The sequence below is a fragment of the Lagopus muta genome, chromosome 1, assembly GCF_023343835.1.
Source record: "Lagopus muta isolate bLagMut1 chromosome 1, bLagMut1 primary, whole genome shotgun sequence".
NCBI lineage: Eukaryota > Metazoa > Chordata > Aves > Galliformes > Phasianidae > Lagopus > Lagopus muta.
This window is the reverse complement of record NC_064433.1, coordinates 82,502,457-82,527,298: the sequence shown is the minus strand read 5'-3', so window position 1 is coordinate 82,527,298 and position 24,842 is coordinate 82,502,457. Positions and strand designations below refer to the sequence as shown.

General features: G+C 39.8%; 1 protein-coding gene across 27 annotated transcripts in view; it reads right to left on the bottom strand.

Moving 5' to 3' along the window:
- Positions 1-24,842, bottom strand: part of ZBTB20 (zinc finger and BTB domain containing 20) — a 468,885-nt gene that overhangs the window by 353,869 nt on the left and 90,174 nt on the right. For 23 of the 27 annotated variants that reach the window (XR_007379433.1, XR_007379437.1, XR_007379436.1 and 20 more), the window contains one exon: positions 21,734-21,854. The exons of 3 other annotated variants lie outside the window; for them this stretch is intronic. The gene's annotated coding sequence lies outside the window, so the exon portion shown is untranslated. Of the gene's footprint in view, positions 1-7,669; positions 8,812-21,733; positions 21,855-24,842 lie in introns of those variants that run through there. One more of the 27 variants, XR_007379441.1, reaches the window with a different exon arrangement.

The window sequence follows — 24,842 nt, the reverse complement described above, 5'->3', positions numbered from 1 at the left end:
TCCCTCAGAATAAAATACAAATAGATCCAAGTGAAAATCTTAGCCCTGGACATAAAAATCCCTTTTTTTTTTTTCTTTTTTCTCAATAGCTTCATAAAAAGAATGTGTCACGTAACAAAGGTATGTTGATCACAAAGTCCTTCCATAATAAAGCATAAACAGGTCTGTTGCCAATTAAATGCAAGATTAGGATGAAGTGTAGTCACCGGTGTCCCAAATTCCATTATCCCATAGCTACAAGCCATTAGTCTGCTTTTTCAAATTTAATTTTTTAATTAGGTCACTCTTGTATACTCTAATTCTTTTTTTTTTTCCCCTCCTTTTTCCCCCTGCAATCCATTACAGCCAAATTTTGGTGAATTCTACGTGCTCTAGGGACAAAATAAAATCCACACATTCATTTTACATGCAATTAAAATATATCTATCCACACAACTCTCATCCATCCATATCTGACAAAGTTCTATGTACTAGGCAGAAGCAACTGCAATCACCCCTGTCTTGCTTGCAGAGCCCTTCAATATTTGTCATCTGGAGACTGAAAAAAAAGGCAGATGTTTTTGTTTAATGTGCAAAATATCTTAAGAGCTCATAGAGAAAAAAAAAATCACGTCTTGAGCTATCAGAAAGAAACACTGAGATGTTTATAGGAGTCATCAACCTCCCACATCCACAACAGCACAGCTTCTTCATTGTCATCTCATCATACCTACAATTCTGCTGTACTTTGAGGATTTCCCCTCTAGGTTCAGCCTGTCAACTTTAAAAAATGAAAGGAGGAGACCAGCTGAGGAAAATCAAGCTTTACTTTGAGCTTTAGTACAAACAAGAGAAGACTGTGGGAGTACAGCGTCAATGCCCACAGAGCATATACATATGCTCTATGTAAGATACAAGAACAATTCAGATCCAGTGTTAACTCTGTAATCCACTAAAATGCATGTGGGACTTCTTAAAGTTCCATTTGGAGACCTTCCCCATTCTGTCTGAGGTCACCAGGGCTAGTGCATTTTATTCACAGCCACATGGAAGTTACAAACCTGATTTCATTTTCTGTTAAGCACATACATTTACTGAACATAGAGGTATACATGTAATACCCTTTCCAGTTCTATAAGCACTTAACTTAGCACCAACTGCATAGCATTCCCATCTATGTCAACAAAAGCACATGTTGAATGGCTTAACAGCTAATGGAAACCCTCAGAGGAAATGTTACTTAATCTTCAACGAGAGGAATCCAGAGTAAGATTCAGGTTAAAGTGTAATAACCCCCAACATTATCCAGCATTTTAAAGCAATGATTCGTAAGCTATAAAAGCGCTGCTGATAAAAATTTCCAGGTGACGCAAAAACAGGTAGACTGATAAAAGATCAGGAGAAGAGGGCACCTGTGGGTGTGAACAATCAGTCATTTGCACAAAGTGCAGTTCCTTCAATTGAAACGCTATTTAGCATGGCACACGCTAAAGAAAAAGGAGAATGTTGTATCTACAGGATTGGGTGTGGGGACATCCTGGAAAAGAGTGATTCTGAAAAAGAGTTCGAGGTCACAGCAAGTAAACAACTGCAGAAGAACACCCAGTGCAGTGTGGCGAACACAGCTAACGCAATCCCTGGAGGCATAAACAGGAGGTAGTGGGTAAGCTTGGGAAGGCATTCTTACTTTTCTTTTTTGCATTGTTTTCTGAAGGGATCTTCAATCGGGTGAAGAAAGGCATAACAAGAACCAAAGTCTGGAACGTGACGCCAAGAAAGAAAGAAAGAAAGAAAACTCAAATCAAACCAGAAACGAATCCCACATTTTTAAACAGCAAAAGAATTAGCCACTGGAACAAAATTACCAATGGAAGGGAGGAGCTTTAACCTCCTGATAGCTTCAAGACGGAGAGATGCTGTCTCTGCATAAACATGTTCAAAATAGGGATGACTGGGCAAAAATAACAGCTTGTGACACAGAAAATGTCAAAACAGATGATCCAATGGTCCTTTCTAACCTCGAACCATATAAAAGTAAGTTTCTGGTGTTACATTTTATGTTACCTCCAAAACTAATTAGAACATTCTTTCTGAACAACCTTAACAAAGGGTACTATCACAGAAGATATGCATACATCCAGCACTGTGCCACCAGTTTCGATAATTCTGAAGATTTCTGAGAGAAAGAATTCTAATACCTGGAGACAGCTTGGAAATATACTGGTCATATCTTCTGAAAAATGCACTGCTTTCTTTGTTATTTATTCCACTAGCACATAGCTCAGTGAAAAGCCATCGCTGAGAGTTCACAGTCAAACAACTCCTAGCTCTGGAATGTTTGCTTTTCTCACTGGGTCTGCTTCTAGATTCAACCCTGTCTTGTTCTTGGCCAAATCCAGTGCAACCTGAAAGAATGCTTTCCACACAACTACGAAAAATCTCTCAGTTCATAGTCACCGGTTTGTTACACTCAACCTTTCTTTCTTTTTTTGTTTCCTTTTCTTTTTCCCTCCTCTTCCAGTTACAACTCCTAGAACTCATGGACCTTGAAACTTTCTTCAAGCTCCAAGTTCAAGTACATATCAGATAGCACTGCATTTTATCCTGTACTGTTATTTCCCATCCCCATTCTCCCAAAAGTTTAAATATGCCTCCAACACGACTACAGCTAACAAAAAGCATAAGCAAGGTTTTTACGGCAATAAATTGCTAGCTTTTCAGGTTCTACCTGAAGGCTGGATCTTTGGAATATGCACCCCTTGTACATTCTTCCAGGCCCAGCATCAGAACTGGCTTCAAGGGAACAGCACCACCTACTGAACCTCTCCTACAGCTCCCTGCAGCCTGTATTTAGTAGAAGCAATTCTCTTGACCAGTTACTCAGCAGGCGCCTCTTTGGATGAAATACATTTTTTAAATAAATCCCATCCTAAGATGGGACAGCTACAGGCAGTGCAAGAAATAAGAGAGGTTCTGTTGCTAACTCCAGTTTTGAATTTTCCCTTCTACCTGCAGTAAATGGTTCAGCTCATAAATGCAATAGTTTTTTTTTTATGTCACTAAAACTATGTTTTAGTTACAGTTACCAGCAAATGTCACTCATCCACTCACTCTTATCTACTGCCTGAAAACAATATGATTTAAGGAGTGTGTCAGCAGTAAGAAAAGACTCTTCCCACTGGAGTAAAATGTGCATTTTAAGAAAGGAAACACTTTCAGAAAGAAGGAGAGGGAGTCTTCTGTTTCTGTAGTTTATTTTTCTGCTTAATGAAACAAGGTTTCCAGCTTCTACAATAGCAGCTGCAAAGGCGCTTCATTAATCTCCTGAGTGCCTCTCCCTGCATACCTGTAGCTGCCCTGATTTAGCCTCCTAAAAATTATCTGTTGGCATTGCTTCAACATTCTTACAAAAAAAAAGAAGTCTCAAACTATGCAAATTTTACACATTTCAGAAAAAAAAAGCTCAACCAAGAATTTCATTACCTACTTTTTCTCCCATATTCCAAAGACGTTCAGAAGCACCGAACTCCAACTTATACCCATTAAGAATAAATCAAATGACCGTCCGTAAAGACCTGCTCCTACTCAAGTAAATGACACATAGTACGAGACTTTGCTGAAGTCTCAACACAGATCACATCAAACAGCCAAATGCTCTAGGGATTATTAAAAACAAATAAACACACATATAATAATAATTAAAAAAAAAATCAGAAATGCTCAAATGTATCACAGTAAGACATTTAGGCATTTTGAAAATTCCATTAAGCTTGAGTTTTTCCACCTTATCCTATAGCATTTAACATGACTCAGTGATTGACCTTTGACAGTCATATTTATTTACCTATTATACACATCTCTAGTTATAGATATCCATTTTCAATATCCATAATCAATATGGATATAAAGCATTCCATATTTTAAGAGAGATTAGCATCAGTGATCCACAGACCTTACCCTCATGCATTTATTTTAAACTCAACACAGATAATGCAAAGGCTTTGAAGAGTTCTGAGACGTGTAATGGCAAAGCAATGCGCTGCTAGGAAAACCCAGTGACAGGGCAATGCTCCCAGGTCTGGTTACTAATTACATTTGCTTCCCTCTATTTGCCACCTGCCACAATTACCATAGGAGGGTGGAGTTTCAAATGGAGCTGACAGGAAATCATATGATAGAATTCCCTCCAGACTTTCAGGAAATACTAGTTTTCATAGTGAAAATTTGTTGGGGGGAAAAAAAAAAAAAAAGGAATTTTTTTCCTCAGCATCCATGCCATGGTTAATCTACAGTTCAGAAAATTCCTTCAGAGATGGGCTACATGTGCAAAAACATAAAAAGTTTTCAGCTGACTGAAAATGTAGCAATTTTTAATTATATGAGGGAAAAATAAGATTATGTTTAAAATTCATTCATATATGGATTTAAAAAAAATATATCATTATCCCACCAAGTGAAAATTCTGGCTTGTGTTCCACTCAAGGTTTTAGAGAACGAAGGGGAAATTAATATGTACATTCTAATCTATTCATGCAGTTATATTTTAACTCTGCAATATAATCTCTTCCTCTTCACAATATCATAATATTTTTCTTAACTTATCTCCAAGCTCTCAAACTTCTCCTCTGCATAAAATAGGACATACCATCTTCCACGTGCACCATGTACACAGTAAGAACAAAATTAAAGGAAAACTACAAAAATCCCCAAAACAGAAGAATACGGGCTTGTTGGATGCAATATTTTTTTCTCCCCCACTGGCAGACTTGTTTTTCACAATGGAATCCCTTAATTCACAAAGGAAAAAAAAAATAAAAGTTCTTCATTCCAGTGCCCGTTCTAATCATAAAGAACAGGAAAAGGGTTAGGTAATACTTTTCAATGTAGTAAGATGATAAACACCGTTCTGTCACCAGGAGAACAAGCCACTTTATTTTTGATTCACAGGAAAAAACAAAGCTGATTAAGGAGCAATTAGTCCTTCCCAGCAGCCCTAATATTCCATTTCGCCCTTCCCCCCCTTCCACCCCCCCCCCCTCCCCCCCCCCCCAAAAAAACACACAAAAAAACAACAACTTAAAGAACAGGCAGATGAACAGAGAGAAGAAAAACATCCCATGCATCAGGTAAAGTCTGTAATATTATCTAGAATGGCAGCAAAGCCATTGTTAGTGCTGCCAAAGCACTGCATGTTTGCTGTATCACCCGAGGTCCTAGAAGAATAATAAAGTAAGCAGATTAGACACAGACTGATGTCTCTGCACCGCTTCCACCTACACCGAACGCCAGGGCTGCGCTTCAGGAGGCAGGTGGGCAGGTAGGCCCAGAAACAAGCACAGCGTTTGGCGAGGGCAGCAGGGCAGGCAGGCGCTGCCAAGAAGCAGGGCCTGTTTATTATTTAACAGTTGGTATTGCTAGAGGCCTGGCACTGCAATAGAGCAATCTCTGTCTCAGCACAAGTAAGCCTGATTATGAGCGCTCGGGAGCCAAATCGTGTTTACCGTAGTCTCGGTGCTCTTCAGTGCCCCCAGCAGACATAGAAACTGACAAAAGCTGCCATCCAGAAGGATGGAAGTCTTCCCAAGGCAGAAGCAAAAAACCAATTGTGATGGGACAAAGCTGTATAGCCTATCATCTGCATTGTCACTGACCAGTTCGTGCCCTTCCTTTCCATTTTAGGAGCTGATACATAAACATCGACTCACCTTCTCAAGTATCCAGCCTGTTTTCTACCCAGCAAAGATGGCATGACACAAGAAAGCGCTGTCCTACTGCAAGTCCTTTCATGAGCAGAAAGATATCACCGACAAAGAAGTTGGCATTAAAAGTTCCATTAGCTACTGTTAGAAATCATCTCTGTATGCAAGAAAAGTCTGCAACATCTCCCTACACCCACATCAACTTTCACTAATCAATTAAAAAAAAATTACAGAAATGCTCACAAAGATTCAGCCACACTCTAACCCAGTAGTTGTGAAGTATGGAAACTATTGAGTAAATGTAATTATCATATGCGGTGAGTCAACACCAGGTGAGATCTCAATAGTTTACTGCTCAAGAAATCATAATAAAGATCAGACCATTCTAGTGATAGCAAGCCCTCAGTTATAGCTTTGTGATTTAAATGCTAGCTCACTGCAGTAAACACAAAAACCTAATCATACCTGATAGCTGTTCAATGGTCTACAAAAAACAAGCTTAAAAAAACTCCTTCTACTTTCCTGTGGACAGGACTAGTTATCTTTGGCATTCCTCCGATTCTGGTGAGGTTCAGAGGGTGGGCTGCTGGAAAACATACAGGCTAATGGGATCTTCACTACTTGCCTGCTGTGCTGCCCTGACAGCTGGTGGGAAACAACTTTTTCCTTGTCCCCTTTCTAAAAAAAGGATAATGAAAAGCAATAGATATGAAAACTAACAAGTGGGTCTTCAATATTGATGAAGAGCTTAGCAGTAGTGACACAGTACATGTGCTTAGAAACACAAAGTTTTATTATAGCCTGTGTCATTACAACAGACTCCAACTGGCCTCGCCAGCAGAGGGATGGCAAATGGAGAAGTCTGTAGAAACTTGAGGTTAATTACCAGATGAAGTCACCCCCAGGCAAGGACAGGCAGGAGCATAGTAAGGTAGGCTCCAGAACGCCCAGTTCCCTTCTCCCCACAGGGATGGCCTTGAGTGTTGTGTGGAATCCCATGCCTAGGGCAAACCAGTGCCTGCATGGCTTCAGGGCAGCACCAGAAAGCATTCCTTAGACAGGTGGCCAGGAGCAACAGCCACCTGCTCCTGGATCTCCTCTGGCTGCGTACTCCATCCCTAACTGCCTTCAGCTGGCCAACAGCAGCTGCCCCGCTGCTGGAAGCGAGATGGCTGCAGGCTGCTAGCAGGCAGAGAGGGACAGCAGCTATGCGCTCCTTCCTTCTCATCCGTAGGCCTCCTCCACAGGCTGCTTGCCCTAAGCGCAGAGCCCAACGTGAGCTTCTGCTCATTCTCTCTCATCTAGTCAGAAACACTTCTGCCTCCACACAGAGGGAGGAGAAAGCGCACCAAGGAGAAGTCCAGCAGCCCACATGAGCAAAACCAGGGGGCTACGTGGTCAATTTGCCAGCACTAACAATGCCTGGGCACTGGGTAGGCAGGGTCCACAGCACCTCCGCTATGAACGTATGCAGCAGGCATCAGTCCGCTGAGCTGCCAATTTGGCACTACCATGTAATTTGTACTAAATAACATTTCAAGAATGCAACACAAATAATGTAATGATAGCAATTAGACCCTTTACCAAGCAGAGCTGGATAAACCGTGCAGTCCAGTCATTTCTCAGAAGGTAAAAAGCACTTGACTAAGGAATCCGCACCTTGACAGGCACTAGAGGTGTGCAGGTATATATAATAATTGCATTCCTTGTGTATTAATGTTTGCATATAAGAAATGCATGCTGAGCTAGCATAACACCGCCTTCCTCAAATAATAACTAAGTTTCATACTGTGCCTGAAGTGCTCTTTATATAGTACGCAGAAATGGGTTATGTAAAGATTAGAGCTGTGAGAGCTGTTCGTAATGTAACTGAAAAGCTAGTAACAAAATCCATTGCAGCCTAGGGCTTCCCCTGCATGAAACTCAGGCCAGCTTTACAGAAAAACCTGTGCATTTTTTCAGTTTTTTTTACACTGAAATCTTACCGATCTCAGACCCAGGAAGGGAAAGGAAAATGGGAAGAGAATAATAAAATGGTAAGGAAAGAGTCTAGAAAAAAAGGAAAAAAAGCAGGAGCAGTATGATCCCTTCCCTTTTTTCTATACAGCCACCCTTCTTTTCCACACTGCAAAAGGGGGAAATAGCCTCTGACTTTTAGGGGATGCATCTTTTTACGTGGGAGCCACACTATAATGTATGTAGTGAGGGGTGCTTAGATGCTTCTGTAAGCATGTGCATTGTTACTAGGAGATGGCTAGATGCGGTATCAGGATAATATTCCACCATTGTGTGGTGCTTTCCCATCTGATGTTGCTGTTTCCCCCATTAAAAAAAAAAAAAAAACCTAATAAAAAAGAAAATTAAAAAAGATACAATAATTGTTACTGCACACTCTAATGAATTATTGTGTTCGAGGTTCCTACAAAAAAAGTAATATTATACTCGGCTTATGTTTTAATTGATTTATTAATATTTTATCACAGGAATGTAATTTAAGCTCCTCATGATTTAGATCTCATAAACCTTTAGCATTTTGCAAATTCAAATTCCAATTTAAAGCCAGGGCGAGCAATTAACTTTTCTATCATCTTGTCAGGGGAGAAGGTTCCTGTTTAATTTGAGACAAAGTGACAGAAATATATATACACTGTATGTACTACTCCAATTTAATTTATGAGTCAGCACCATCCACCTTCCAAATGTAGAAACAATGTAAGGGGAGGGAAAGAGGGGGAAGACCCTGGCACTGTGGCACTTGCCCTGATATCTGCCCCAAATTTGCTGTGAAAAAAATGTCCCTGGTTTATTGAGATACTGGGATAGATTGATTACAGCTCTGTTTTCAATCCTTTTGTTTTAATTTCTATTCACTCATCACTTTCTCATATAAAGCATGTTCTCTCAAATGTCAGCTCACAGTTCCCAGCCAGCGATGGGCAGTTGATGCCACAGCAGGTTCTCCAATAGCCTGTCCTATTCGCTTTGTTCCCTGCCCCCAGCAGTCCTCCTAAAAGGCAGACACCACAGACACCAGGCAAAGAAAGCTCCCCGGAAGATTGATATGGGTTAATACCTGTTGGGCCAAATCCTGCAGTCCTCACTGAAGTAGCAGCCTGAAGTCTGTGCCACGTTACTTTGATTAAGGAGAAAACAGAAAGAGACGGTGCTGCTTAACTCTCGCTGTTATTATTCCCCATTTCAAAGAACATTCCAGCCTCTTTACGTGTAACGAATAAAACCTGCAGCTTAAATTTGCATGGGCAAAAATTTGCATGAACAAAATAAACAGTTGGATAGCATTTGCATGTGCTGTTTCAGGAAAGGAAGGGAACGGCTAGTTTATGGCTCCTTGCCAGAGATTACACAGATCTGCAGTCCCCACAACACACAGCTTGCCTAAGCATTGCATAGGAGTTAGCTCATGAACTTAAAAGGCAGCCACTGAGAAGCTGCCCCACACACTAGCTATTGGTCTTAGCTATGCCTTTAAAAACTTTGCCGAAACAAGCTCTACTCCAGCTTGCTGGAGGAGGAGAGTGTGTTTATCAGTGTGAACTTTAGCATGAATACAGAGACTCCTCAAAGCCCTGATATAACAGAGGCAATCATTTCAGAAGATGACCAGGAGCTCAGTTCCAACATTTCTACGCACAACCAAGCGCATGGGGGTCTCACAACTCCCACATCCCTGGTGCTGCAGACTTAGACCCAGAACTTCCAAGATACCAGAACAAATTGGGTGTTCTTCTAAGGTACAGCACCGTGGCACACGCTGCAGGCTCAAATCCAATTCTGTGTCCAGAGTATGACTGTAACGCACAGCATTCGACAAGTGTGCCAGTTTGGAGTAACATCAACAACAAAAAAGCTCCTTAAAATTTCAACTGTTGGCCTTTATCAAAGTATTTGAAAATAAAAATCAAACTGCTTTAATGGGGTGGGAAGGAAAACAACATTTTTTTTGTTTGTTTCAATAACTTCAGCCCATTTCACTGGAGTACATAGGTATCTTTACTATAATTTTGTTTCTTTAGAAATAGAAAAGAATGCCTTTGTGCTGAATATATTGATTCCTTTATATGTTTAAATATATATATACACACACACACATACACATATATATACTTGTTGAGGAAAAGTTCATAGAAACTTTTATTCCGAAATTCCCTATACAGCCTTCTATCACCTTGAAGTTAAAATTTATGAAGCAGAAATCATATTTCTGGTACAGTCATGATACAAAATCCAAGATGCAGAAGATCTCTGATATTCAGCCATACTTCAGATACTTCAGACTCAATAAATGCTGGACTTCAAGCCAAACTTGAAAATCTTGTTTCATGTCCAACTCATTTATGAAGCTTCACTCTATTTCAGAGCCTTACCACTTTCTCAACTCAGGTAAAAAAAAAAAAAAAAAAAAAAGCTTTGCTGTCATGCATATTTTTAGACAAATTATAGCAGAGTGTCTTGCAATTTCCATTACTTTGTGGTGTCTGCACTGCTGATAGACACCAGCCCACATTGGCATCGCTGCCGAGGTGTCCTAATACTTGTCTGAAAAATACTATTAACTGCACATCACAGGCATTTGAAGTGCATAAGAAAACTATAAACTTAATTACACTGGAGGACTAGTGTGATCTCACATGAAATTTGAGCTAGTGTTATTAAAAACAGAGAGATTGCATTTACTTAATGCTTCTTACAGTAAACCAGTCAATTTTAAACTTTCAAGGTTGTATAATCAGACAAAACAATACTGGGGGGAGGGGAGAATAAGCTGCCTGTGAAATTTACTAGTACAAGCATTTCCATGTCAAGCAGAAAAAATTTGTTTATTCTGCTAAAAAGAATATTCCTTGAATTACTGTTGGATATGAAATAGGATAGCTATTCAGACTGCACAGGATAAAGATTTAGACTAAAATAATTGGTAGAAAAGATTGGTTGCTACACTGCATTCTTCTTCATCCCACCCCCTAAGAAACACCAAACCTCTTTGGATTTCAGCAAGCTTTTAAATTCTCAGACCTGTCCCTACAGCTGTCTAGCCATTACACCTACTAATCACAGTGGGAACACTGCCTCCTCTTCCATGGGATACTCACTCACAGAGAAGAGGAGAACTTTTTTCCCTCACTCTTCTTCTGGTATCCAAGATTTAACTGTTCATGTCTATAGAGTGGGAAATCCTTCCACTTTCAAAACTGCAACCAGGGAAAAAGGAAGCAAAAATAGGCCAGATGAATCCATGGCACTTGATGACACGCATATTTTAGATACCGAGTTCAAGAGATGCTCTTTGGAATGAGTCTCACCCAGAAAGAGTCATTTCCCTATAGATACCTCTGCCCTTTGCCTGACCTCAGTTAACAAGGGAGTGGCATTGTCTAGTGATGGCTACGAGGATAAATAAAAATAACACAATCTCTCCCTTGCCATCAGAGTGGCAGAAACTTTACTACACAATACCATTAAATCATTCTTTTTTTTTTTTCTGGAAGAAAAGCAAAAATCAATCCCCTTTAGTTCTCTTTCCTTTCTCACCAATGCTACTACAGCCTTGGGGACACTGGTAAGGAAATCAGCATCAAAAACAAACTGATCACCAGGTAAACACTTGCCAAGCATGACTATCTCATAAAATGACTTAATTTTTTTTTAATTCTTTTTTAAGTTAATTTTTTTTAAGGCAACAGCTTAAATCTTTTCATGACATGGGTCTGCCTTGGGATCGCATCAGGTGGACTCTGAAGTTAGAGTGCTGAATCCTAATTCTGAACACTGATTCACTTATTTAAAAACAGATTTGTGAGGAAAAAAAAAAAAAGGGCTTTATCTTTAAATGTTTTACCATCAAAGATATTTCACAGAGTTGTGGCTCCTAAATAAGACTCAAATCTTATAATCTGTGCTGTTGGAAATTGTATGCAGAAATATTTGCTGTTCATGCTACCTTATTTCAGACCTCCACGACAGATTTTGACTTAGGAAAAAAAAAAAACCAAAAATGCTACCCTCACAGGTTTTTTCAAAATCATCCATCCCTAAAGCAGCATAATAGTATGCAAAAGACAACTTTTCAGACTGAACTGACTTGCATACGATTTTAACTACAGCTCTTCCCGTCAGCAAGCAATGTGCACCCACTCCAGTTAGATAAAAACACTACAGCTTTTAACACAAAAAGTAAAATTTGTCTAGTGATGAGTGCATCGCTGTAGTAGTATCACACCCAGGGCTGAATTTCTCAAAGTTCTGCCCTAGCCTGCATTAAATTCATTTAGAAATTCAAGATGAACCTTACATATGGGTAAAAAAGGGTAAAGAATCCCATTCTCGTCTTCCTGAAAGCCTGCATGAAAAAAAATAAAATGATGCCTTCATATAATCCTGCAAAATACATGTCTGGGAATCAGCACGGTTTTGGCTCATTAAAAGAAAGGAAAACAGAACAGGAGGATACCAAAAACCTCAAACCTTTCCTTAATTGGTAACTTAAGTGGACAATAAAAGATTAAGAATGGAAACAGTAAAATAACCCAAAGGCAGAGTTGCTGCTTCTGGAAAGGCATTCTTCAAAAAGTAGCTTCAGAAGCACACCTACAAAATTCATGCACCACTTTATTTAACATTCATTTTCATGTTTGCCCAGGTTCATGTCAAGGGTACAGCAACCCAAGGTGTTTCCACTGCAAACTTTCATGTCCGTCGCAATTTTCCTTTTCAAATTCAATACAGTAAAACGAAATGAAGCAAAATGAAACAATCTTTATATACCAGTTCAGTTAGCATTCCCTAGCCCTCATTGTGCTGCATCTCTCATCAGCTCCCATTTACTCAGACAACACAGAAAAGATTTGCAGATCCTATTACATTTTCCCACCCTATTTCCCATTCTGAGTGCAATTTTTTTTCTCTTCAAATAACACTGATTGTGTCAACTAGAGAGAAAAAAAAAAAAAAAGAGAGAAGGAAAGAAACAAGCACTCTTTGTGTTCTCCTTATGGTAATAAAATATGAAAAGAAGAATGCACAAGAAAACAGCTGAATTCCCAGCGCTTAGAGAACTAACCTGGCCCAGTTCTGCACAGAGCAGCACCGCCAACACAACTGTTGAAGTATCAGGAAGAGAGAGTTGTGCCCACTTTTCTTAGTAACGTGGAACATAGTGTATTTTCTACCAAATGAAAGCCAAAATCTTGGGAACTGCTATTTTGGCAAGGGAGTGTCATTTACCTTCTCTCTCATTTTGCAGGTACACAATCACATTGCAGGCTGCTACTACCTCTTCCCCCCCCCACATCTTAGGGAAACAAACAGAATGTTTTAAAAGGATTGAAGTAGAAGAGTTAAAAGGAGCCCCAGTAAACTCATAAGAGAACACAGAAACACTAGGTTTATTTGTAGCCCGCCTATAGGTGTCTGATTTTATAAGCAACTCAATTCAAGCACTTTTTCTTCAAGCATACGCAAAAGCACCATAACTTCAGAATCTGTTCTTTCTCAGCTTTCTCCTGCCTCATTTTATTAAGCATTTTTCAATGTTTGCAGCAAGGCAATTGATCTTACAGAAAACAGCCTCCCACTAAGGAACCTATATTCTTTCTCAGCCACGTCCATTAGGTGTAGTAAGAGAAGACTGGTTCCCACAGAAAACAGAATGCGATCATATAATTAATGAGCGCAAAAGCAGAGGGAAGTCAAATGAAGGCTGCTCAGTCAGCTTCAAATCTAGCATTCACGGATTTGACTTCAGATAAGTGAAATACTCTTTCACCTTGCTTAGCTAGTGTATTTAATTCCCTGGATTTTTAAGTACATAACTGAAAAAGAGAATGTACTATACTCTGACATATCAGTGCTCTGTGACCATCAACAGGTTGACAGCCTTAAGACTCCCCTGACAGACCTCCTTCTGTCAAGTTCATTAAGAAACTGATAATGGTAGTAGAAACCTCCTTATTTTCACAAAACAGCTATTATCAGGGTTGCAAGATGCACAACTGACAAGAAAGGGGGAAAAAAAAAAACGACACAAAGGTCATTGATTCTTTTCAAAGCTTCATTTTGAACAAACCATGAAGGTCTAAGAAGTCTTAGAAGGTGCTATTATACTATTTTAGAAAGGGCAAAATGACTGGTATCAGACCTCTGAACAGTGAGCTCATACTGGAAGTCCTCACTGAAAGTTACGTTTAAAGCTAATAACATTAACTACAAATGGTTAAAACTCAGTCAAACTTCTAAGCAAATGAGAGAGGCTGCTATAACAGCAACTGCCTCTAACAAAGGGAGAGAACATGCATGAGATGGAGCAAAAAGGAAAGCATCACGTAGGCTTTAAACAGTTTGGAGCATCAGAAACTTATCATTTTGACTCGTACAAATACAACAGAAACACAGTTGAAGGAAAAAAATCACATCTCATCCAAAAAATGCAGACTGATTAAGCTGAAGTCTTCTTTAACGTAATGTTATGTTTCGGAAGCTATGCCCATTCAGTTTAGAGGACAGAAATGCATTCATTAGCTCCCCAGATTTTCTACACACTCCCCACTACTCAAGATACTGAGATGCTGACAACAGCAGTTGTGAAAGAGAGGAAAGTTTGCTGAAAGGCCAGGGAGAGAAACTGAGCCAAAGCAGAGGGGTTACAGAGGTCTCTGCAATTAGTAATTTTGTCATCAGTAACAAAACACATCATCCTCATCATCATCACCAATGAAACTGAGAGCAAGACAGACTTGATTATTAATTGGAAGCGAAGATAACCTAACTAGATTCCTACCTGACAGATCTGAGGTGGTCTTTCTTGTGCAACTCCCTGCCTTTATTTGGGCAGAAAATATCCCACTTCACTACAACTCCTGCTGCAGCAGCCTTCTCTTTCACTGTGAGCACAAAGGTTAATTCACCACATTGGAAGTAAGAAAAAAACCCATCCACTATTCATTTGGTTGTGTTCATAAAAAGTATTACCTTCACCATATTCCCCAACATGCACCTCTCCTACAAATGTACACATTATAAACATCTAGGTCTGGAATTTACAGTCAACAAACAGCAATACAAACAACCACCAGAGAATGTATAAACATTTGTAGGAGCAAAAATACTCAGCCTGGCTGCACCACACATGGTGGTTTTTTTTGTGGTTTGTTTTTTTTTTTTTATCTCCATTGCATAAGCTCAATAGGAGAAGACATTCAAAACAACTTTTCAAACAGTGTCAGTGTGTTAGTTTATGTCAGTGGGGTTTCTTCCACGTATTTGTGTCACCAGAAGACAATCGTGTGCACAGTGAGTTTTCTTGCTCCTACATTCCAGTCAAGGCAGCTGGGCACAAGGAAGTGCCAGCCTGATGGAGTTACTGACTTAGAATCTTTATAGTTTGAGAGAGAAGCACTGTATATTTGTAACCTGAACGCAGGTCAGTAACTTTAAAAAGGTCAGAGTGAACGTTTTAGATCTTTTTGTCATTAATCCCCTCAGCTCCCAGTCCTGTGAATGCCAATGAACAGACGTCTTCTAGTGAGCCACAGAGCAGCTAGTGTGCACCTCTGAAGGTCAGGCCCTCAAGAAGATGCAAAAGGAGTTTTGCAGCAACACATACAGACAGGTGAATCCTCAATTCACTTGAGACCTGTTTTTTAAATCACAGGCACAGTTTCTTTACTTGGATTTTGTCATTTGTTGCTAACCTATTATCCTAATGCCAAGGCAACTGAGCTTCCTCCATCCACTTGCTTCACTTTTTAGGGAGACACACAAAATATTTTTGTGTTATCTTGCACAAATTTACTCAAGATCACAAGATTTGCTGATGCTCCATAATAACACAGATAACTCTCCATAATACATCACACTTCTATAACTCCTTTAATCCAGAGATATCAAAGCACTTTGCAAATAATACATTTGCCTTCTAGCACTCCTCCCACATCCCATGTTAGGTCCGTATCATTATCCATGTTTCACTATCAAGGAGAAGAGAAGCAGAGTAAGATAATGCAACTTAGCAGGGTTACAAAAAAAGTATAAAAAATTGGAGCAGAATGTGATTTTTTCTGACTAGCTCCACAATCCATCAGAAGCCCAGGCATCTGAAATAGAGGAATGCAACACAGCTTATGATTATGCTTCGGGTAGGTTTACAGTTGTACCATACAAATACTACAATGTGTGGTTTATGCTAATGGCTTTGCGAGTATCCTCTAACTATACAACAACTTCTGAACTGGTAGAAGATAGGGGAGATGGGGAAATAAGTAATACTAGCACAAAATCTGTGAGATTTTATTTCCAAAGGATAAAACTCCCATTTGAAAATATCTGGCTGATAACAAAGAATATGCCTGAAGCAGCACAATACTTTTCAAACAAACGCTCTTCTTCCTGGTGCAATTTTGGAGCCCAGCCTCCAAAAGGCAAAAATAATAATTAAAAAAATACAAACAAACAAAAATCTGTGTGCAACTGTGCATTTCTTTGGGTACAGCAATCAAAGCAAGGATCTGCCTCACAGAAGGCTGTATGATGCCAAGGGATCACATGAAGAAGCCAGAGTTTTTTCCCCAACTACGGTTGACTGTACACACTCTCCCATTGTGTCTCATCAAAGAGCTGATGAGGGAGGAGTAGAGCGTACTGAAAAAGTAAACAGAAACAGGGCCACTGACAACAAATGAAAGCAGAATAGTGATTCTATGGAAACTGCTTGCAATTTGGGCTACTACACATCAAATCCAGATCTGAGGCTAACATGCTGAGCTCTTTTAGAGCAGCATCTTGAGTAACAGCAAACTGATTCACTATTAGTGTATGCAAAGCTTTGCACTAGCTTCAGAGGATTCCAATCAGAGAAAAAAGCATCTGCAGATTTGAGACCTTAGCTTCTTGTGCACATCCTTTTGAGCACTTAGATCACATACTCTTCTATTCCAACTACAAAGTACTGGACTTGAGAGTAGACCACTGGTTTAGCTTTCTAAAACCAGAATAAACCTATGAAAACAGATGAGCAATTGTGCCCATACACTTGGAAGTAAACTTGTTTCGAGTGTCTTCTGTCTCATGTAGTAGTCACAATGCCAAGAAGGCAATATTATTAGTTTTTAGGCTTTGGTTTAAGCTATATTGATGCTTCACCTCTTACCTTAAATATACTTCGAATTTTTCCATGATTTCCCTTAGCTAACCATCCACAATGATTTCTTTTTCAAGGAAAACTTCTTTTGCACTTGATGCAATAACCTTCTACCACTGAAGCCCTTACAGAATGCTAATCTTTTCTCTTAATGACTTCAAAATCATCGCTTACGATCCTTTACCCACGACTTTTTATGAGCGAGTAGCTCTCTGCTCTGGGAATGTCATCTCCATTACTAACTGTAAAAAGTGGTGCTTATGTATCCCACACCAATAGTGAAACACAATCAAATAAGAAATAGTGGCTAGATATTAGACACTGAGCACAGCAAAATGGGCACACTGAATCTTCAGTAATTGTCAGAAGAACACAGCTTATTGAGAAGAGATCCAATTTCACCAGAACACGAAATTTTAATTTATAATTTAGCACTAAGGAGAAAGAGAAAAGGCAGCTTAACATACACTCCCAATGATAAGACACCCTATGTTCCCATGGTTGGTAAAGATATTATACCGAAGTACAATTTGAATGTTCATGCAGTACATGAGTACTCACACATTCAACCCTACATATACATGAAGAAGTGCCATCCATGTTACATTATTGATGTTCTAGTTACCAGTTCCTAAAAGTTGAGTGCTCATTAGATTGAAAAAGTCCTCTAATTTGTGATTTTCTGGTTTTGCATCTCAATTTCTCTAGTGGGGGTACTTGTATCGCACCCATTACAAGACCCCTCTGCAATATATTTGCCCAAATCAGTGCACTCGAACTCCAGCAGAAATTATCCAACAGCGTGAGCCAGCTTGGAATAAAAGTCTGCCTTGCTGTGAAAGAAGACATTACTCCACCAGAACTATCACTCTCATTGCTTTTATCTTCTCTTTATTTATTTTTTAATGGAAGTAAAAACCCCTGTCATCTCACCTACTCTTTTAATAAGGAATGACTGCCGTGACTACCCCCATCTAGAACCACCATTCACTGCCAGCACCTCTGCTCTCCTCATGTGCTTAGAGAACAACTGATTAGCACTTTGCATAATTAACCTGATTAGCACTGTGCATAATCAAACTGATTAGCACTTTGCATAATTAAAAAGAAATAATAATAATAACAATAATAAGCAGTAGGTAATAGCAAAAGCTGCTAGTCCCATTGCCTGTTCGTTAGCTCTAGGAATAGTTTACTGTGGCATACATTATTTCTTAGAACTTTTTTTTTTTTTTTTTTTAAGAGGCACAAGCTCTTGAGGAATACAAGTTAAAAAATTATCATTTATTTTCAGATCGTCAGTGAAAATGCTGGTTGTTCCACATTACAACTTCAGATTCCTTGTAGTTCTCTGTGCTACTGCTGAAGACATGTAATAGGAGGACCACAGAATTGCAGGGGTTGAAAGGGATCTTTAGAGATTATAGAATCCAGCCCCCCTGCTAAAGCAGTATTCCCTATGGCTTGCACACGAAGGCGTCCAGACAGGTCCTGAATATCTCCATGGAAGGAGACTCTAACATCTCTCTGAGCAGCCTATGCAGTGCTCTGCCACTCTAACAGTAAAGTTCTTCCTTGTGCTTATACGGAACTTCCTGTGTCTGTGTTTGTGCCTGTTGCCCCTTATTCTGTTGTTGCTTGCCACTGAAGAGTCCACTCCTATTGACTTGACTCCCTCATTGTAGATAACAAGATCCCCTTCCTGTCTTCCCTTCTCCAGTCTGAAGAGTCCAAGGTGTCTCATCCCTTCCTCACATGGGAGATGCTCCAGGCCCTTAATCATCTTCGTTACCCTCCACTGGACTGTTTCTAGGAGATCCCTGTCCTTTTTGAACTGGAGAGCCCAGAACTGGACGCATAACTCCAGATGTGGTCTCACCAGAGCAGAGGGCAAAGATCACCTCCCTCAAAGTGCTGGCTCCACCTTTTCAACATGTCTCAGGATACCATATATCCCCACAATATATTTTGAATGCAGAAAGCTGTATTACCCTTATTATCAAGATGGGCAAGGTAGAGACATGTATCCTAGGAAGTAGGAAGTATCCATAGTCATCAAACAGAGGAATTCTGGAGAGGAACATGGAGTTAATCATACTGCTGCACCTAATCCTGCATTGTTCTTCCCCTGTACGAACATGTTCTTGTCTGCCTAGGTATTTCGAGCTCTTCTTGAGGAATCTACTTCTGGGAGACAAAGTTCTGTCGTCGACAGCTAGCCTGTCCTGCCTTCAATAGGAATATCCCTGGTTAGTGTCTCAGAATACAGGTTTTCAGATTCTGAGAGGTAGCTGAAGTTACATGTATAAACTGCAAACTGTGTCAAAACATCTGTGTTAAACGTCTGCATTACTAGTGACTCAGCTCTAGGTTGCTTCCAGATAACCTAGAACAGCAGTGTCCCAAGTGAGCAAATCGTTAACATTTTCTGTTTGCTGATGTTACCTCATACCTCTCTCTCACCACTATGCCCTGTGTCTTGACATACTTTATTAACTTTATCTTTCTCTAGCACCTTCATATTACAGCTCAGATTCTTCTTGCACTCCCATCCTCACCTTACATCTCCTATCTAGATTCTTGGATAGTCCCTATCCAAGAATACCATGCATATTGAAGAATAACTTGAACAGAATGAAGGTATCCTTCTTCCGTATGTGAAATATTCATTGCCAATCTTCCACAGTATCCTTACAATGATGTTGTCTACACTTCCACATCAGACAGAGGACTCACAATGTGGTCTCTCTGCTGGTAGCTCAACAGATACAGTTTGGACAAGGGGTAAACAGAGAGTAAAGCTCTGAGTGATCAGTTCATCTGCACTGCAGCTGCTTGGACAGGAACTGCTGCCTCTGGACTAAATGCGGCCCAGATGCACTCCACTGCACGGACCTGTTCTAGAACAATGAAAAAAATCCCTATTGATACATTTTTTTTTCATAAATATTCTCTCATAAAATAAATCAATAAGAAACTGGACGGAGAGAATAATAAAAGAGCATCTTGTCATAATTAACTGGAAATGTATTGCTCATGCAGAGGAGTCTCTCCCCTCTCTCATTTCATCACCCCAAACAACAGATCCAATATGAACAGCTAAGGGTGCATAGCTAGTCCCTCATTTCACAAGTTGTTTAGTTTTTGAAGAAAAGTGTTTCTGTAGAGATTTTTCAAGTCCAAATGTTCCTGGGGAAGGTAGTTCCAGTAATTCTGGGAAGGAAGCCAATCTCTTGGCTTTATATGTAAATATTTAAACAACATTATTTTTATATACTTACATTTCATACACATATACATGTCTTAAGGCTTCCAGACTTGCAAAAACGCAACTGAAAAAATATGCCCGAAGTACAGGTATTGGCTCCCCATCCTGAATCATGACAACTGACCATCAGAAACAAAAAGCAATAATGACTTCATAGTAATTGAGCCATGTCATCTATGTACGCTATTCTCTCCAGACAGAAGAACTGACAGATCAGAACTACAGATCCTAAGGTACAGAGATTAAAGTCTTAATTATTTTCTCCTTAGAAGTGGCAAGAATGTAAGGTTCATCAATTATAAATCTTTCAGAGCATAGATGGATGCTGAGTGCTCCACCCATAGGCGTGGGATCTGATCTCCAGCCTTTGAGGACATGTTCCTAGCACTTTAGTGCTCCAGGATGCAGCTTTGTCACATTCAGAAAAGTCACTCTACTTTAGGCTTGAATCAGGTCCATATTTAAAAAGGAATTACTTGGTAGGAAATTCTAGCAAAAGACTGGAAACATACCCAACATTGAGGTTCAGTGAACAAAGTTAAGGAAAAAAAAGAAAAAGAGAGGGGTTTATAAAATTGATGTAGATGATTTAGAGAGCATAATGTACACAGCCAAGGCATATAATGAATAAATCAATCCATGAGAGTAAAATTTACCACATGGATTCCACCTGTATAGACTCAGAAATCAAAAACACACCTTAACACAAAGTACATGCATGTAAATTCATAGCTATACGGTTTAAAGTAACCATAAACATTATTTATGAATACAGTATTTACATATCATTTCAAATACGTACATATACACACAGCACAGCCATGTGAGCTCTATGGAAAAGGCCGCAGAAGTATATACACATACACACATAAAAATGCATAGAAGAAAGGACCAAGAATAGGGCAAGTCTTAGAAAATGTTTTAATGGTTTTACAAAAAGCCTTCACCCAAAGTTTGAGGGGGTTTTGCAATCTTACATTTTCTATTGCAAAATACACCTGCTTTCTTTTCTTTCTTTTTTCCCCCCTAAACTAAATATTTCTTCCATCTAATGACTCTCTTTATTAGACAGCATCTAATTTGCATACATTTACATACAATTTAACTGCTAGCTTGTGAGAACAAAGAAATGGCTCTGTATTGTACTGAAGGACAATACTCAGAAAAGGAAGGTATAAAAACCAGCTAGCTCGGTGGCTGTGTATTCTCTTTGTTTCAGAAATACCAGGATTTTTAAACACACCACTTAAAGGGTAAGAAAAGATTATTTCATCAAACAATGAGAAAAGATACAGCACAGCTCTCTTTTAACACATTCTCTCTCTGGCCTGGTTAATGGGATTTAAGGGTCCAAGATTTCTTTGCTTTCTTCTGTTTCCTTTATTAGAACTGATGGATTTAATTCTGTCACATATTTTACTTCATATTTTATTCCTATAACAATCTATGCTGAAGTTCAGCTCCAATGCTAATTCAATACTATCTTCCTTTCCTACAGTCAGCCTGGAACAGGACTGAATGATCACTGATGGGCTTGAAGTAGTCTGCCTTCAATGCCCAGTGCTAATGGATTTTAGAGTGAGTCTGCCAGAATTTTACCTTGTGGCAACAAGTATTGGGATAATGAAAACTTACCACGTAGCTGTCTGGGAATCAAGAGGAAGAGAAGCAGGGCTTAGCTCCACTTGTGAGAACAGGGAGGGACTGTGGTCAGAGTAAATGGAAGATGCAAGGGATGTGTCAAGCCCTCAGTTCCCTACAAGAAGAGAAGAAAAGGATCTTTAAGATCTCACAAATGCAAAAGACGAAAAGTTTTAGAAACACTTGGCAGAAGCTCCAATACAAGCCCATCAAAAGCACGATACATCAGCAAAATCTTTTTCTCCAAAGACTTTGCAGTTGGATAACCAACTGCAGAGAGCGGCTGCAGTTCTAATCCACGTGCAAGTGACACAGAAGTGCTGCAAGAAAAAAAAAAAGCAGGATTGCAAGCTGCATGTCCCCATTTCCCATCAAATGTGTGAAACCTAGAGATGCAGAACCACGTGCCATTTGTTGCTGCCCGCATAGCGGAGCTGCTGGCTTCATCACCTCACTGTGATACCACCCAAGGTGTGGTATTTTGCATTCAGCGATCATCTGCTCAGTTCTGCTCACCCCAGCCACACTGGCTGTGCAGGCCAGGCAGCGGGCCCAGGGTTGGGGTGACCGGCCTTCTCACAGAGGCCTCGCTGCACAGGAACACTGGCAGGAGAGCTGCACTGCAAGCTGTACCTAGAGGAAACTTGTGCTAGCGCTTCCCTGATGTACCTCACTGGCACTCAAAATACATTATAGATTACTTGCAGACACAAATTTTAATTTAAAGCTGGTTGAAATGTTAATGAAGTTGTAGCTGTTTTTCAAAGGGGAGAATTCCCTACTGCTTACAAAAATGTTTTCTTCCCTTTTCCCCCCCTCCTGTCTGTTCAGCTTCTAATGGTGTACAGCAACCAAACCTCATAAAAGAAATTAATCAAGCCTTCACATGTTCCCTTTTCCAAGGATAGAAAGGTTGAGGTGCCATCTTCAGAGTTCATCATGCATACCAAAACACAGGTTTTAGCAAACAGTGAAGAAAGTAAATTTCAAAGCCAAAGTTCATTTAGCTGTCACATACCCTATTTACAGCTTATGCTGTGACACCACTGGGTTACTATTTCCAGTATCGTACCAATTTCAGTTAATTTAAATTGCTGCAACAATCCTTCCCTTCTCTTGCCTCTTTCCTCTGACACACGTGCCTGACCTCATCCTTGAGCCAGAATCAGATAATTTTCTGGTCCAGGAAACTTTGAACCAAATGAAATTTTTTTCTTTTTTCCTTTCTTTTTTTTTTTTTTCCAGACAATTCAACTTCCAGTCACAAAATTCTGGGGTTACAGCTAAGGAGTCTGTACACGTGAAGGGACATCAACAGAGAGGCTTCAACATCAGTCAATTTAAGCTTCCATGAACCTACATCTTGTGATGCCTCGGACTGCTTTGGTAAAAAGAAAGGTTCCTATCACATCGCTGGAAACCAAAGCAATCACGGTTTTACAGGTTTAAAGAAAAGCCATCACCTCACATGCTAACCTAAAATAAACTGACGGGCTATACAGATCATGCAGAACAGACACACTCTGCTTTGATGAAAAATAGCTTGAGATAATGGTGCACTGCTACAATCTGCACCAGGGGCAATTTCCAAGTGGCAGATTGAATTAGCCTCAAGTGACATGCATTACAGTAATGCTTCCCTGAGGCAATAAGGCAAGGTCCCACATTGAAAAGGAAAGAATGGAGCTTTCTTGCCGAAGGCAAATGATAAAGCGCACGATTAAGAGCCACTGTTACCAGGACATTCAGAAGCTCCTGAAAATCCTTCAAGGACTTCAGAAAATACATTTGGATATAAAGAGCAGAACTTTTCTTTTACATCTCTGCAGTTACGATATTAAGTATCCCTTTTGCTATTTTTTCCCAGAGTACACGCATTAATTCTGGCCAGAGTGGAATCTAAGCTTTCTAACCACCACCATTTCCAAAGTCACTCTGTCCTACCAGTTGTGCAGGAAGTTGCATGATGCAACTCTGGGTTTCAGATGAATACAGAAGACACTGCAGTCCAAATCTCTTATTTCAGTTTGCTTGCTCTAAGGATAACAGACAATTTAGAGCATTTAATCTCTACACTAGAGAGATCCTATAGCAGTAAATAATCACCCAGCACCATCATCTACAATTTCTTCAGGAGGAGTCACTAATGAGCAGCTTCACTAGTCAGTTAACAACCATAGGGGATTCACTGTAACTGCAAGTCACAGTAGCTCAGAAAATTAAAAGAGTCAGTGTGGACACCTGATAGTCATCAGCTCAACAACCATAGCTGTCTCCTTACGTTTTGCATTAGACCTCACGGGTGGGATTATCAAAAAGGAGCAATAGCATGATTTTCTTTTCACTAGAATTATGGGGAAATGGTTCTAGTAGAATCTATCAGCAGAACGTTCAGACCCATGCCAAATGTTTTTGAAAATCCTCCCCCTTCCCAGCCTGCGTAGAAAATGGGGAGAAACAGAAGAACAGCACAAAGAATTCCACCAGCTTGTGCCTGGGTAGCAACAAGTTGCAGCTTGTACAATTCTGTCAAGTTAAAGATGCTGAGAATTCCCTTCTAAATACAAACAATATTTCTGAAGCTAGCAAATTCTTTCAAGCATTCACTTTGATAAATTATATTAAATACAATTTGCCTCGTCAGTATTTTAAAACATGATAGCTAGAGCATGAATAGGTCATTTTTATACACATAACTAAAATCTATCCAGTCGTGTATACAGCGCAGATTATGTATGCAGGCCCACACTCCCCGAGATAACAAAATTACTCAGCTTGCAAACCAAGCCAGTCACAAACTGCGTAGTCGCAGATAGTGAAGTCGAGCCCGAGCCAATCAGTCCTGCTAAGCAGCTGCTATCTCAGTTGCTTATTAGTTCACCAGCACACTAACCACGACCAAAGGTTTCAGATTGGCTTGCAGCACGCACAGAGCAATACCGGGACTGCTTTCAAAACACTGCAGAAATGCAACCACATGTGAATGCTATCAAAGTGAGGAGGTAGGAGAGAAACTCATTTTTAAATTTTCATAAAAGATTTAAAAAAAAAAAAAAAAAACCCTGAAGAGAAAGCCCTTACTCTTGAATACAGTAACAGAACT